The 16139-nt window shown below is 38.1% G+C and overlaps 1 protein-coding gene across 1 annotated transcript in view; it reads left to right on the top strand.

Moving 5' to 3' along the window:
- The window catches only part of LOC145263803 (UPF0415 protein C7orf25 homolog), a 707479-nt gene that overhangs the window by 553328 nt on the left and 138012 nt on the right, over positions 1–16139 (top strand). The gene's annotated exons all lie outside the window — the stretch shown is intronic.

Here is a 16139-nt window from a genome sequence, read left to right on the forward strand (position 1 = left end):
AATTCTTAATTCTGATACAATTACCAATTCCGGTGCTTTATAAATTTCTAAATATTTTACTGTAAAGTTGTTATTTTCCCCTTGATTACTGTAAAAACACATGCTAAATGTGCAGATATGTTCCTAAACGTAAAAGTGTATGTATGTTGTTCTTGACCTTCGGGCCGGGATCAAAGTGTAGTATCTGTTCCGGCAGATGCTGCAAGCTATGACTAGCTCTGACTAGCAAAGACCAGATGTGGGGGCAACCCCACATGCCTGACCTTTAACCAGCTTCCATTTCCCACCTCTTGGGAGCTGGTCCCCTTTTTCCCTTCCCCCTCCCTTTACTCCTCACATTAAAAATCGGCCTTGTGCCTAATTTGCTCGGTGGGGGAGCAAATAAATACCATCTGTTCCGGCAGATACTGCAAGCAAAGACCATATGTGGGGGTAACCCCACATATCAGACCTTGGTCAATGTAGGGGCAACCCTTCATACCAATTGTCACTATCCAGCTCTCCTACTCCCCGGGGAGTTGGTCCCCATTTCCCCTTCACTCCTCACATTAAAAATCGGCCTTGTGCCTAATTTGCTCGGTGGGGGAGCAAATAAATACCATCTGTTCTGCAGATGCTGCACTTAAGATAATTTGTACCAGTCAATGGAGGGGAAACCCTCTACTGGGACAATTATTATTTTTAGTAACCAGAGTGCCCCCCTTTTTGCCTACTTTTAGGGGAGCTGGTTTTTATCCCACATTAAAAACAGCCTTGTGCCTAATTTGCTTTGGTGGGGAAGCAAATAAATACAGTAAAAGTGTATGTATGTGTGTGTGTGTAGGGGGAGGTAATTTATAGATTTTAGTTTTGCTGGTAGTTTTAAATCAGTAAATATTTATTATTTTATTATTACTACTAGCAGTGGGAGATTTTGGCTTTAAACAAAATCAAATAAAAGAAAATTAAAAGAATCCTTTTTGGCATTGGAAAATAGGCCTAGATCTTTCCGATTCTGATACCCACAAAAGTTCCAATTTTTAATGATTCCGGATTCTGAATAATCGTCCCAATACTAATTACTATTGAGGCACCGATAGAAGCTGGATTTATTGAGAAGTTAGTTAGGTGGTGAGTTCTACACCAAGATGTTTGTTCACATTACATTTAAATTTCTGCATGTTGGTACAGTCAAAGAAACAGGACGCAGGGAGAGAATTTCAAAGATAAGCAATCCAAGAAAAATAGTTATTAGAAGAGGTGGGATTTTGCTGCTAGTTGAGTGAGAATGGAGACAGTATAAGCACAGTGAGCTTCTCTGAACATATTCCGTTGAAGTATTTATAAAACAATCACAGGGATTTTTTTTGGGGGGGGGGGAAGTCACCACTTATCAAGGCCCAAAGGACATTGGAGGATGAAGGTTAATGAATGTAAGATGGTCGTGTAATAATGGTTAATGGGATAAAATGGGTAAAATTTGATTATTTATGGGGATGACTTAACAAGAACTCGTTTACATTGGATTTGAAAACTACCATGTTGTATTCAACCAGGAAGCAGACCAGCAGAAGTGTTTCACAGGCGGGCAGTTCTGGCAAAGAAGCTTTGTTCATGGAATCTATGTTTAAATTTAGGCACAGATAGAGAGTGGGGGAAATCATACATAGTAGTTGTAGCTAATTGAATGTTTTTTTTGTGAAAGTTTGCCAAGCGGGACTATAGATTAGAGTTCAGTCGAGCACTTGCTATGAAAATAACGATAGAGCAGAGACAGGTTCGCAACGTCTCTTCTGTGGGAAAGAGATTATGGGAAAGAGCAAAGGGCATCACCTACTAGGTTTTGAAGCTGACTTTAATGTCTCTCAAAGCTGGAAAGTGAGCGCTGAGCAGCTCCTGCCCAGATGTGGCAACTGTACTCCATTTTAGGGAATACCTGGCTCTTATACAGATAGAGGATTCAACACTGCAGTGATGCAATAGGGGCTGGAGCTTGGAAGACAGTACAGGACCTATTAGGTTAGAGATAAAGAAAGTAGAATTTTTACAGGGGAATATTTTACGTTACACCAGCCAAGGGAGATAATAATAATTTCAGCAAATCATTTTTTCTTTAAAAAAAAAACAGATTTATTATAATATAGAGATATAGCTTAGTGGTAAAGCATTCGACCACGGATCGAATGGTCCTTTGTTCAAACCCAGGTGTATTTCACCATTTTATTTTAATTTTTTTTATTAATGAGTTCAATTTGCAATAAAAGAAGAAGTACCATTTCAAATCGCCACAAATTATTTCTTCGTTTGAATATTTGAAAACTAAACATAAATCAGAAATGACTTTTCCAGGGCATTCATTGACAGGCCCAAATATCAGCTGACGTGATATTGTAAACAAACACAGACGGAATTTGATGAATGACGTCATCATTATTATTTATTTTATTTATTTTTTTTGCAAATTAGTCCACCGGGCAAATTATTCCTTGTAATATAGGATAATCAATAGAGGATTGTTTCTATGATAATACGTATGAAATCTTCATAAATTAAAATATGTTCAAGCGTATTGTACGACTGGGCAATGTCGGGCTGCCAGCTAGTTAGCAATATGCATAACAAAGTTTATGTGAGCTACATCTGATGATGATAACCAAATATGATCATTGGGCAAAGTATATTCTTAAACAGATTTATTTAAAAACTTACAGATTAAATGGTAATCTAAAAGTTGCTCGACATGCTGTGATAGTTTGTAGTTTTGCGGCACTTTCTGTTTATCTCCCAAACAGTAATTAGTGACCTTTTAGTTCAAGGGCAGATAGCTCTCACTTCTTGAATGCTAGGAAAGTAACTTATTTCTGCATGAGGCTTTATTAGTTATGCTTGACTTCACTTCACTTGAGGTGACATTCACTCAGGATGGGTTGAACCGGCTCCTCCCATAGAACACACAGCTACCCGGATGAATGCAGGCCATGCATGACAATCTGCAGTGGCCAAAATAATGATGAACAGCCAATCCTGGGATTAGTGATGAATTCCATAAACCTGTAAACCAGACCTAGATTTGATGTCAGCTTTGATGGTGTGTAATCACATCCTGGGCATCTTCACCAATCTTAGAGTGGTTCATGAGCTATAGCTTCATGGATGAACTCTCTCAGTGGGCCGAACCAGCAAAGTCTCCTCTTTAAATAAGATTGGTTGGGGGGGGGTAATCCTACATTGTGTCCAAATTTGGATATTGGAGATGAAATGATGACAGCGGAACCACAGTATTTGGTGGCGGCAGTATATGTTGATCACTTCAAGATCTGCAGCTCTCATCAGCTAGATCTCACAGCTTGTTCGGATGATCTTTGATTTAGGCTGATGCTTAATAATTATGCCCTCAACATTGATTTAAATAATCAAATGAAACAACGATATATATATGTTACTACATAATCATGTTGACACATTGATTCCCATTAGATCTCGAAAATTAAGCAATGTTGAGCCTTGTCAATACTAAGATGGGTGACCATTTGGTAATTTGATAATATCAGGTGTTGCATGTGCTCAGAGAGATTGCCGCTGCCAGGTTATTTTTATCCAACATACGCTGCATGAAATAATTCAGTGCAACTAATAATCCAGAAGGGCTAAGGGGTTCATCCATCGATATGTTACTGAAATGCCAGTATTTTTCAGTATATTTCCCCAGTAGATGAAAAATGGTGCATAGGTGATGTACTGTACTTTGCAGGAACCCCTTTACAAAAATCTGTAGACTTCCTCAAATGGTTAGGCATGACATTGCTTCTTATGATTATATGTCATGCAGCCAATATCTTCATTGAAGATGCCATTTAAATAAAACGTGTCGATAAAAGAGCAGCATAATCCATAAGTAATGTTGCTAAAAAATACTGATATCCGTTATACATATTTAAGGTTGAATTTTATTTGCAGATGGGGATTAGTAATTTGTTTTTACCATTTTTAAAAAAATTATTAGCACATCAGAAAAGCAAACTGAATTTTATAATTAAAAAGAAATTTTTATTGCAAATAATCATCAGATCAGGCTGTCTAAAGATATTGGCTTCCTAACCTAAAATGCAACAAACATTGATGTTATTGTTTTTTTTTCTTTCCGTTCCCTTTGAAAACTCAATCATGTTCTGCAGAAGTAAAAACAAAAATCTCCTCTACAAAACAACCAAACTAAACCGCATGAATAAATATTTGGAGATATAAAGAAGTAAAAGCTTAAAATCTTTTACCAAAATTGATAGATTCGCCATTAAATAACCTGAAAAGGGTTGATATGACGCAAAGCAAAACAATCATATATAAAAAAAAGAAAATCAAATTCCTTTTTTTTATATATGATTGGAATATTATTTTTAGTTTGAAAATATTATAAAAATGATTTCTTTACTATTTTTTGTTTTTAATGTACAAAGTGCCTTAAATAAGTTTCCAGACTTTTTCATATGGGCGCTTTTATTGATAGTACACACATGAAACTCTAGTCCCTTAGAAAGTCCCTTAGAAACCTACCAATTTCTTGGAATTCCACTAATTACCTTCCCCGTTTCAAACTGAATCCTTTATATAATTCAAAATTCCTGTTAGATTGAATTGATTAATTTGAAAAGCAGTACATGGTCGAAGGTTGCATCAGGCGAAACACTGTAAGAAGAACCTCCTAAATGCGTATAGTAATCCAATACTCAAAATTATAATACCATATGAAGAATTGGATTGGAGATATTTTAATTTTGGATTGGAAATGTATATCACAGAATGTTGCAAGAATATTTGTGAGTGTAAGACGAGGAGATTCCTTGGAGGCAGAAAATTGTCACCAAAGTAACATTTTAAAGAGGAAAACGAACAGGTTTGCCTTTCATCATAAATTGTAAAAAAAAAATAAATTATATAATGAACGAATATTCTTAAGATGGCTTCGTTCAGTTTTGTACATGATATAGAGATGGAAATGCTATTTGAAATCTAAGCGTAGCGGACTACCGAAAATGTTTGAAATGTGACAGACTACTGAAAATTGAAGTATGACAGACTAGCAAAAATTCTATTTCAAATTAAGATCTGACAGACAACCGATAATTCTATTTCAAATTAGAGTGTGACAGACAACCGAAAGTGTTACTTCAAATTAAAATGTGACAGATCACTGAAAATGTTATTTCAAATTAGAGTGTGACAGACTACTGAAAATTCTATTTTAAATTAAAGTGTGACAGACAGCCGAAAATTCTATTTCAAATTAGAGTGTGAAAGACAGACAACCGAAAATTGCTAATCATAATAATCAATCCTCATCTCAAAAAAAAAATTCATGAATTTTTTGACATAATTTTTTTTCGTATCAAGTATGTTTTGTATGCTTTTCATGGGGCTACCAACTTATTGATCTCCAAGAAATTCTATCATATACGTCTGTTTCTATGCGTGTTTAGAGTTATCTGATTCACTCCAACTCTTTTTTATTTAGCCCGCCTTTTCTTCAGTTATCCCCAATTAAAATATAGGTACATTTATTTATCAATCCAGAGCTTTGTTCAACGTGTTCATATGATCGTAGAGCTGACTCAAGACTAGGCAATTCTAGTCTCAGTAGCAGAAAGTCAGAACTAATTGTCTTCAAGACACATATCACAAATCCAAGCAGTCATAACCCTTTCATTTCTCGACATCCTCCGAAAAAAACGAATCAGAGCCAAGCATTCATTCGTATGCACATTGCACTATTAAATGGGTTTCTACCAATATTTTGTTTAATTTTTGATTTTTGGGAGATTATCATGGCTTCAAAGATGACCGTCTCATGTCCACCATTGTTTTCTTATTCTAAAATTACATGCAACACTGCTGCTGTTTCAAAGTAAATAAACATTTTAAAATAAGTTAAAACACACACAGAAAAAGTTTATCCAAGTAATTAGAAGAGTAACTTATCTTGCCTTTGGTAACATTTATTTGTTATATATTTATCTTGTTTTTGTTTTCTTTTTGAGCCACTCTCATTCCTCAATATTCTCAGACAGACCAGCATTCACTTACATCCAACATTGCACTATGGACACTTAACCAGAGTAACAAGTGAACTCTGATAAGAGAAAGGTTTTATTGGACAAACAAAAACTACAACGTTATATATGTATATATATATAATATATATATCTATTTTTTTTGGTGTATTGATATTCATATTAAAAACCCTTTTTTTCTATTAGTACTAGCATTTCAGCCCGGCGTTGCCCGGATGTTTGCAGGTGTATGTTGAGCAAAAAAAAAAAAATGCGGTCAATCTTTTTAACTTTGACCCCTATTATGACCGCTTAAAATTTATTGTTTGCAGCTAAAATCAACTTATTAAGTTAGATCCATGTCCAAGGAATCTATATCTAAAATTTCAAGTGTTTAGACCCAAAATTGTCGAAGGAGTTTGGTAGAGTTCTCAAGGGTTAAATCATTGAACTTTGACCCCTTAACAGCCAAATTTCTGGCCGAAAACCGATCACATCGATTTTCCCAAATCTCAGTACCCTGTATATCAAATTTCAAGTCTGTAGACTAAAAATTGACAGAGTTATTGCATAGGGAAATGTACACACACACACACACACACACACACACACACACACACACACACACACACACACACACACACACACACACACACTTTCACTTTTATAGATATATAGATTTATTTGCTTCCCCACGAAAGCAAAATGTGACACAAGATCGTTTTTAATATAGATGAAAACCAGTTCCCCAAAAGAAGGGGAAAAAGAGGCACTTTGACAGTAGCCAAAAATAATAATTGTCTCAGTATAGAGAACTTCCCCTCCATTGACCAAGGACATATTTATGTATGCATATATATATATATATATATATATATATATATATATATATATATATATATATATATATATATAAAATTTTGCCTATCAAACTCCTTTTTCAGTTTTTCGTCTACAGACATGAAACTTTATATATAGGGTATTCGAGCCCATGCGAAACTTTATATTTGGGTTTTAGTCGGGGAAAATCGGTGCAAAACTTTGAAAATTAAAGAAATGGAATTTGCCAGGTGAAGGTCGAACGACGGTATTACGAATATGCATGCCTAACGTAATAGCTATTAATTCATGTTTCAATTTTTAGCCTTGCAGCAAACATGTCTTCATAACTCAGACATTAACCTTAAAGACAAAAATAAAATGTAAACTAAACATTTTTGTTTCGATTCTCGGTGGTGGCACATGAGTCATTTTTTTAAAAACTTTTTAAATCATTACTATATAGTGCTTAAGTAGGAGCAGCACTACACACATATAAAATGAATTAAACACTGAAAGATGGTGTACTAGTTTGAAACATATTCACATTGGACTGATAAACGACCATGTTGTAGTTAGCTGGGAAGCAGTTTCACAGTATTGTGTTCAACAGATACCAAGTCTTTATTATTGATAAGATTTGTTGGGAAATAAATTTTAAAAATGCTTAAGCCTGACACACCAAACTTCAACATTCAAATGGTGAGGGGCGAAAAAACTCACGTACAAATGGTAACATTTTATATTAGACTTAAAAGCGACTATGTTGTAGTCAGTTGAGAAGTAGCTCTGTGATATTATGTTCTATAGGTACGAAATCATTATTGATTGGATTTATTGAGAAAGAAACCAAAAAAAATCTTAAGTGCGATGCACTAAGAAGGTGGGGGTGAAAGAAAGGCCATAAAAATGCAAAACATGTTTAATTTGTATTATTATTCATCGGACTACTGTTCTCATCTTCAGTGTGATTTTCACAACGTTTCGGTCGATATAACCTCCGACCTTCTACAGGTGTATCTTGTCGAACTAGGGAATGTTTCTGTCGAACTCGGGAATTTGAACGGAATTACGAGCGGAACCCTTTATTTACTTCACGGGGGTAGCGTGCTCTTGTTCCGTCAGCCATGACTGGATAGAGGTCTTAAGTAATTTGCAATTGTATTATTTTTCGGTCGCCCACACTGAGGATTGAACTTTCAACCTTCAGGAGAATATCACTTTTACAATTGATTTTCCTAGTACTCTAACCACTGCGGGTCCTGGATATGACCTTAAACTATATCTAGTGGTGAGGCCCCAGCTTGCGGGCTTTGGGGAGTGTGGAGCCACCCCTTAATTGCCATTGCTCCCAGGTCCACTCTGACCAAAATTTCTCTATAATCTTTGGATTCAGAGTTAAATAACCCGAAAAGGGTTGATATGCTGCAAAACAAAAACAATCAACCAATCTAACCACTGCGCCACGGGTCCTTGTGGACTGTTTAATTTTGGTCTTTAATTTGACATCAAACTTTAACGTTGGAACAGAGGAGAGGGGGGGTGTAAGAACTTCGGTAGAAATGCAAATATGTTTACCTTGGTCTTAATAACGATCACGTTGTAATCAGCTGGGAAGCAATTCCACGGTATTGTGTGCCACATATAACCAAATCTGAATTATTGATCAGCTTTATTGAGAAAGACCCCCTCCCTCCTTCCAAAGAAAAAAAAAAAACAAAACCTGAAGCGTGACGCGCCAAACTTCAACATTCGAACCGGGGGGGGGGGGACATAAGGACCGCCGTAGAAACGCAAAGACGCATCTAGAAATACGTTTCTACTTCAGCTGAGTTTTAATGTTAAGTAGAAATGAAGAAATAAAAATATGGCAAGTGAATGTTGGTAGACATTTTGTAAGGAGCCAGAATAAAATGTCAGCCGTTAACCTTAAGATGCTGATGGAATGGATGCTGCTGCTCTCCCCTTCACCAAAGAGACACATATTTGGCGTGTACGTGCGCGTCTGTCTTTGTGTCTGCTTGTCTCTGTACAATAAATGTATACATGTCTAACCAGCTCACACATAGACACTCTGTCCTTCTATACTTAGACCTGTTTTGTATTTATAGCTTCAGTCAATCTAAACAAAGAACAGCATGACCTTTCGTGCATACAGTTTGTTTGTTTCTCTCGTTCTTGCTCTAGCCATGATTTCTGCCAAGTTAGCAGTGATCCTTGCCTTAAGGATCGCCACACACACACACACACACACTCACACACACACACACGAGGTGCCATCAATAAGTTTCCAGACTTTTTTCACATATTGATATCAGATATATGAAACTCTTATTTTATTGATAGTACACACATGAAACTCTAATCCCCCTTCAAAGTAGTCTCCTCCGGCTGCAATGCACTTATACCATTCCAACAACTTCTGGAAGGCCTCATGGAAGACCTCTTGTGTCAGACCCTTATCACAACCTCTTTCATCTCCTCAAATATTTGCAGCTAATTCTACCCTATGCGATTAAGGCCGCCAACTCTATGTCAGGTATCTCCTTCTGTGTCTGAAAACACGCTCTGCAATATACAAATATCTGTGCGTGATGTTGCCAAGTCAATCAAAAACCTCGATTCCAGTAAAGCAACTAGCTCCCAAACTTACGAACTGTTTAAGCGTTGTCTTAAGGAGAATTGCTTCCCAACACCCTGGAAAACCTCATCAGTATGTCCTATATTTAAAAATTCAGGTGATCGGTCATCTCCCTCTTAATACAGACCAATCAGTCCCCTGTGCATCAGAGTAAGTTGCTGGAATCTGTTAAATAGAGCAAAAATAAGCTTCTCAGTGACATGCAATATGGTTTCCGTTCTACTAGATCTACAGCAGATGTGTTAACAGTTATATCTTATAGGATTAGTGAATCCCTCGACAGAGGCTTCCTTTCTAGGGCAATTGCTCTTGATATATCAAAGGCCTTCGATAAGGTATGGCATAAAAGTCTCCTCCACAAAATCTCCAGCTACGGTATAGCTGGAAATGTCTTCTCAATTATTAAATCATTTTTCTCTCTGATAGATTCATAAGAGTAGTCGTTGATGGATAAAAATCAGAAACTTACAGTATTAATGCTGGAGTCCTTCAAGGGTCCATCCTGAACCTAACTGTCTTCTTCATCTACATAAATGATCGCCAAATCATATCCTAAGATCATTTGTAAACATTTATGCTGACAACACTACCATCTATAGCAACATATCAAAGGCCGTAAATGACCAAATTCTCTCTGATTCCCTCTCCTCTGATCCGATCTTTATCACATGGTGCAATGGGGAAAGAAGTGGCTGGTTAATTTCAATGCATCTAAACCCAAGCTTTTTTTTTTTTTTTACATGGGGATCACCATTTATCAAGGCCCGAAGGCCACTCAGGGATAAGGGTTATTGCGTGTACAGTAATCAATGAGATAGTATTGTAGTAATTATTAGTATTGGGGGTTTTGACAGAGTGTCTTACTTAAGGGGGCGGTTTATCAGGAGTTTGTTTATGTTGGACTTGAAGACGTCCAAGTTGTAGTCAGGTGGGAAACAGGCAAGCGGCAGAGAGTTCCACTGGCGTGCAATTCTAAGAAAGAAGCTTGGCTTATGGAGTCTACGTTTGGATTTAGGCACAGATAAAGAGTGGGGAAAATTATTGACAGTAGTTTCAGCCAGACGGGTGTTTCTCGTGAAAGATTGGCGAGGGGGGACGAGGGATTGGAGCTCAGACGAGCACCTGCCATGGAAATAACGATAAAACAAAGACAGGCTCGCAACGTCTCTTCTGTGGGAGAGAAGTTGCAGTGAAGAGAAAAGGGCATCCCGCACTAAACCACAAAGTCTATTTTGTACTCTGTCAAGGCAGGATGGGCTGTTTTTAGCAGCGCCTGCCCAGATGTGGAAGCAGTACTCCATCCTTGGACATACTTAGCTTTTATACAGATAGAGAATTGCATTAGTAGTGAGATATCTCTGGAGCGGTAGAAGGATCCCACCATTTTCCCAGCGTCCCTGGCAACAGATTTGATGTACGTGTTCCATTTCAGATCAGGAGTAAAGGTCAAACCCAGAATCTTGTCAAAACATGGAGCCTCCTTAAGACGAGAGCCATCCATTTCAATTGATGCCAGATGGGAATCAGAGCGTTGATGACGTAAAGATAGAAGCTTCTTCCCCCATTGTACCACGCGCTCAAGATCAGAGGAGAGAGAATTAGAGAGAACTTTGTCATTTACGGCCTTTGATGTGTTGCCATAGATGATCGTGTCATCAGCATAAATGTGAACAAATGATTTAAGTATGTGTTTTGGGAGATCATTGATGTAGATCAGGAAGAGAGTTGGGCCCAGGATGGACCCCTGGGGGACTCCAGCATTAATACTGTGGGCCTCTGATTTCTGCCCATCAACCACTACTCTTATGAACCTATCAGAAAGAAATGATTTAATGATTGAGAAAACATTTCCAGTAATACTGTAGCTGAAAATCTTGTGAAGTAGGCTCTTATGCCATACCTTATCGAAGGCCTTCGATATGTCAAGAGCAATTGCCCTGGAAAGGAAACCTTTGTCAAGAGATTCACTAATCCTATGTGATATAACCGTTAGCACATCTGCTGTAGATCTTGCAGAGCGGAAACCATATTGTGTGTTACTAAGAAGGTTGTTTCTGTTGAGGTGGTTGACTACTTCTTTATTTAATATGGATTCCAACAACTTACTCATGACACACAGGAGACTTATTGGTCTGTACTGAGAGGGAGATGACTTTTCACCTGAATTCTTAAATACAGGGCATACTGATGAGGTTTTCCAGGGTGTTGGAAAGCACTTCTCTTTAAGGCAACGCTTAAACAGTTTTGTCAGTATGGGGGAAAGTTCTGGTTGGAGCTTTTTCAGCACTATAACCGGAATGCCATCAGGGCCAGTTGCTTTACTGGAATCAAGGTTCTTGATTAGCTTGGCGACCTCACGCACAGATATTTGTATGTTGCATAACATGTTGTTATAGGAGGAAATACAGGGAGTTGATGGTCATTATCACATAGGGTAGAATTAGCTGCAAAGTTTTTGTCAAATAGTCTGGCCTTGTCTGATGCTGACGAGATGACTTCCGGTCCATTGATGATAGTTGGAATAGAACGCATGATTCTGTTCAAGATCCTGTTCGCTATTTGCCAGAATTGGTGGGAACCAAGCCGCTGCTCAGCTACTTTGGATTTAACAGACTGAGCATATAGCTCTCTTGCATGTTTTATTACTCTTTTACAGTGGTTGCTGGCAGTCCTGAAAGCAGCTTTAGGTTCAGTGCATCTATTACATTGGTAGCTATGGAAAAAGTGATTTCTGTGCGTGATGGCAGCAGCACATTCAGGAGAGAACCATGACTGGCTGTTAGGTTTTTGCTGGAATTTTTTGGATGGTATGAATCGGTCTATGCCTACAATTAACCATTCGGTCAGGTCTGATACTATAGAGGACACATCCTTTTTAAACATGGAATGCAGAGGTAGGTCAGATATGAATGTGCGGAAGCTATCCCAGTCAGCCATAGAGTATCGGTATACAGTATGGTGGAGAGGTATGTCTGAAGACTTATTACATTTCATTTTTATCTTAATTGCGACAACAGAGTGGTCAGAGGATCCCAGATGAGATAGAACGGAACATGAACACAGCTCAGGGGAAGTTGTGAGGAAAAGGTCTAGAAGGCTTGCATAGTGACCGGGTATATCGGGCACACGGGTGGGTTCGTGACAATCTGAGTGAGGTCATAAGCAATGGCAAAATCATGACAAAACCTCCCCTCATCATCGGTTTTATTTGAGTGGGTCAGCCATTCCACATTATGGACATTGAAGTCACCACAAATGTGAATGTTAGCCGAAGGATGAGCAGACAGGATGTGGTCAATTTTCTCAGATATGCTCTTAAAGATAGTAACCCCACTGTTGTGGGGGCGATAGAGGGCAAATATAAATGCAGTGGTGTAACCCGGATGCACATATAAGGTAAATTAGGGTCTTCTCTGGAGATATCCCTAGCACATGGAAAGCCATCTTTGATGTAGGCACATATTCCATGCCCATGACGATCTTGGGTATCAGATTTAGATGTTAAGTTGGAGTATCCTTTAATTATTAATTCGTCTAGAGAAGTGGTTGGCCCTATGGCAGTTTCACTTAGAAAGAATATGTCCGGTTTCGTCTCCTCTGTCTGGCATCAATCGAAATGAATGGCTCTCATCTTGGGGAGGCTCCATGTTTTGACAAGCTTCTGGATCTGACCTTTACTCTTGATGTGAGATGGAAGACGTGCATCAAATCTGTTGCCAAGGCTGCTGGAAAAATGGTAGGATCGTTCTACTGCTTCAGTAGATATCTCACTGCTGATGCAAATCTCTACCTGTATGAGAGCTAAATACGTTTAATGACGGAGTACTGTTGCCACATCTAGGCAGGAGCTGCTAGAAGTAGAACTTTCTTAGAACTGCCCGCCTGTGAAACTCAGTTTAGTTTTTCTGCTTTCCAACTGACTACAATATGGTTGTCTTCAAGTCCAACGTAAACAAATTCTTGATGAACCATCCCCTTAAATAATCCAATTTACCAAATTTCTACTAACGATGACTGTGACATGTTCCCTTTGACCACTGTACATTCATTAACTCTTATCCTTGAGTGGCCTCCGGGCCTTAAACCTGAAGAAGATCAGAAATTACATCGACCAAAATGTTGTTAAAATGACAAGAATCCAAATAATATGAATTCTAAAGAAATTTCAGGTAAAAAATGGTTTGTAGAGTTCGCTTCATGTGTCGAGACAAAAAAAGATTCAGAACATTTTATACAGAGATTCTGGTACCTGATTGGTTCCATCTTACCACCCCTGGCTATAAATATAATCGCCCAACTCTTTGTGATTATACCCAATGTTTTAAGCTGAAAAGATTTCAACAAGTGTGTATTGGTTTGAGTGAAGGTGGAGGGGATCGACACAGTATTTATATAGTTATCTATATGTATATATTTCTATGTACAAAATTCACTCCTAAACTAATTAACAGATCATTATGAATGTTGAAACACAGCTGCTAGGTATAAGGAGTTGTAAAATTTTAATCTTTAGAAGAATGTTGCATTTAATGTTTAGTTTAGTGCTCACACACACACACACACACATGCTCGCACACACACACACGCTCGCACACACGCTCACACACACATGCTCACACACACACACACGCTCACACACACACATACACGCTCACACACATGCTCACACAAACACGCTAACACACACACACACGCTCGCACACACACGCTCACATACACACACACACGTTCTCACACACACACACACACACGCTCTCACACACACACACACACACACGCTCACACACATGCTCACACACACACACACACACATATATACATATAATTATTTACTATAATAATTATAAAATTGATTATTAAATACTTACAGGCACTCGTGTTTCATCCTTTTGGGAATCATCAGTGCAGAGTGCTATGATTAACACCGGTGGATAGATTCAAATCTGGCAATAGAAGCCATCTCTAAGGATCTAATCCATTCGGCCACCATTAACCACGAGATAAACTGCTTAAATTTAAACATTTATTTTTAAACGTCTTTTAACGTCTCTCAGAGTGATCTAATCATTATATGATGATATGCACATAAAAGCTCAATTGACCGACTTTTTATTTCATCTGAAAGTGCTCAACAATAAGAAACGAGTTTCTTAAAAGAGCTGACATAATTATTTATTATAATAATTATTAAATACCTACAGCCACTAGTGTTTCATCCTTTTGGCAATCATCAGTGCAGGGTGTCACGATTAACACAGGTCGTTTATGATATAAAAGGAATATTGTCTGTGTGTGTAAGAGTTCGTTCCCTATGGACTCCCAAAAGGCTGGGCCAATTTTTAAAAACAAATTTCACACAAATGGACTTTATATGCTTGGCAGTGTTCTTAGATATGTCTTGTATCAGAATGTCTTTGATAAGTATTGATTGAAAACGTTAATGCTTTATATAGCTTAACATCAAAAGTGCATTTGAGAAGTTTTATTACCGCACAAACAGAAAGGTTTGATATACCAAATCAGCAGTAGATTTTTCTTGGTATGACAGGGGCGCATTCAAAATTAATGCTTCTGTTTAGAGCACAATTGAAGCATGATATTTGACTCTTGCATTTTAAACTTTAATTTAAGCCGTTATATCTAAAAATGTTTATGTAATCAACATTAGATTCTCTACGGTGCAATGTGAACTACAGTATGTTGTGGATTAAGCCACTGCAATGGCTCACTAACTAGAGCCGGCAGTTAATTGATTTGATTGAAAAATAGGCGATTTTAACCGACTGTGATGACAATAAAAATATAGGTGTGTGAAACATTCATTAATCCTCATTCAATCCCGGGCAACGTCGGGTCTCCCTGCTAGTATATATATATATATATATAGCATAACCACATTGACACACTGGTTCTCAGCAAATCAATGAAGTTAAGCAGCGATGAGCCTGGCCAGTACCAGATGGGTGACCATTTGGGAATACTAAGGTGTTGTATGTGCTGGTTGCTTATCTGTTTCCAATTGTCCTGAACTTATACTCGCAACTGGAATTAAAACAGTGTCGACTCGGAAAGGTGTGGTTGGAGGTTGCAAAACTCTTGCCAGAATAATTTCGCGCGCAGGCACCCTTCAATGGGTATGCATAATCTGACAAGACTGAACAGAGCCGTTTAGACTCAAGGGTTCGTAGAATTTTATATCTTGATTTTAATCTTCATAAGTGGACATATATTATACATGCGACTGGGGAATGCTTGCGAATTTCATACTCTCATAAAACTTCCTCCTATGGTTAGTGCTGCTTTGGTTGGTTGGTTCGTTGTTTTTGTTTTACGGCATATCAACCCTCTTCGGGTTATTTAATGCCGAATCCAAAGATTTTGAAGAAATTTTTTTTTAATAGAATATATTTGTTGTTTTCACATCGGGTTCTATTTAACCCATAGTTGGGACCCTAACAGGTACTACCACTCCGGGTAAGAGTGGACCTGGGAGCAATGGTAATTAAAGGGTGGCTCCACACTCCCCAAAACCCACAAGCTGGGGCCTCACCACTGGATATAGTTTAAGGTCATATCCAGGACCCCCATTGAGGGACTTTTACCCTCTGCAGGGGAGCAGTCGGCGTATTCTAATGCTCCACCGACAAGGCCGCTTT

The sequence above is a fragment of the Euprymna scolopes genome, chromosome 39 (assembly GCF_053919585.1).
Source record: "Euprymna scolopes isolate OS-2025 chromosome 39, ASM5391958v1, whole genome shotgun sequence".
NCBI lineage: Eukaryota > Metazoa > Mollusca > Cephalopoda > Sepiida > Sepiolidae > Euprymna > Euprymna scolopes.